Source organism: Cinclus cinclus, unplaced genomic scaffold (assembly GCF_963662255.1).
Source record: "Cinclus cinclus unplaced genomic scaffold, bCinCin1.1 SCAFFOLD_40, whole genome shotgun sequence".
In the NCBI taxonomy this organism is placed as follows: domain Eukaryota; kingdom Metazoa; phylum Chordata; class Aves; order Passeriformes; family Cinclidae; genus Cinclus; species Cinclus cinclus.
Window position 1 is genome coordinate 1,942,875 of NW_026912243.1, and position 1,630 is coordinate 1,944,504.

The window sequence follows — 1,630 nt, forward strand, 5'->3', positions numbered from 1 at the left end:
TGCCGGTTCTGCACCATCTCTGCGTGCCGGATGTAGAGGAGCCGCTGGGCACCATCAGACGGGCACACACGGATAACCTGTGACTGGGATCTGCCCTCCACCTCTACCCCACCGTGCACCAGCACGGTGCAGATGTCCTTGCAGCACTGCACTTTCAGCTGCTCCACTGCCAAGCCAGCATCCCCCTCCATTGCCGGCACAGCCTTGTGGCTCTGCCACTGCAGCCCCAGGGACTCCAGCCCCAGCCTAAACCACGGGGATACCAGCAGGGCCAGCAGACACCTCTGCACAGCGCACTGAGAGCTGGAGTGATGTGGCTGTGGACCACCCTCCTCCAGCTGCTTCTCTGTCACCTCTGACAGCGCCCGTGGCCGCAGGTGTGGTGGCTGCCTTTGCAGCAGCCACCTGCCGTTACAGCCAGACCCCAACAGCGCAGCCATGAACACAAAGGTCTTCTCCAGGGCCTGAGCAGCCTCTGAGGGCACGCAGTCATTGAAGCACAGTCTGTGGGACAGCTCCAGGCAGCCAGCAGTGCTCAGCAGGTACAGCTTAGCCACACTGGAGCCATGGGGGGGGCTCTGGTTCCTCCCGCAGCAGCTGGAAGAAATGCCATGTTGCCAGCAGGACTGTCTTCTTCTGGCTCCTGCTAAGAGCCATGTCTCTCCTGATGGATTTGGGCCAGGACATGGCTGTAGCAAGGCAGTGTGGGGACCAGGACAATGCCAAGGTGTCGCAGGAGATCTCCAAAGGCAGCCACGTGGGGGCGAGGCCTGAGGAGGTAGGGGTAAAGTCAGCCTCGTCCAGGGGTGATATCACTGCCTGGCGTGGCCTGGTCACATCCCATGACTTGGCCAGCACCAGGGGCAGCTCAGCAAGGTGCTCTGCATCCACCTCCTTCAGACGGGTCTGCAGGAAGCTGTACATGCCATGGAGCACCCTGGCCCATGTGCTTACCTGCAGATGTGTTGAGCACGCTGCCCTTGACACATGTTGCTGGTTGGCCACCGCCAGGGCAGTGGGTATCTCTACAAGGCCTCCCATGGCCTTCAGGGATCCCTTCTCAAGTTCAAGAGATTTTGTCAGGATGGTGGCTCATGTCCACAAGAGCTCAGCCACATTTTGGAAGTAGGAAACACTGCCTTTCAGAGCCACGGACTTACTTCAAAAGGAGGGTGGAGGTTCATCAAGTTTGGGAGGATATGCAGTAGAGGAAGGAAGTGGATTGAGGTAATTTTCCTCCAAAATCCTCCAACTCAGGATTTCCCAAAAAGATTGCAAGTTGCTTGAGCATCTCCTGCTGTCAGTTTAGAAGTTCTGCAGCATGGCAGGTATCCCGAGCGGCTTCATGCTCTATCTCCTCAGCCTGCGCCATGGAATCCTCTACAGAGAGGCCGGTGCAGGCACCTGCCTTAAGGAGGAAACCTGCCACAGCACAAGCTGGCTTGTAGCTAGGTAATTAATTCAGCCCTAGATCAGAAATTTGGTTTGATTAGTCTGGTGCAATAAACAGGCCCTAGGTGAACAATGATAGGGTATATTCAAACCCAAACAGAGATTTCACCCAATGAACTTCCATCCTAAGCAGCAGACACTTCACTGCTCAGAGAATTGGGCAGTCTCAAGTCCCAAA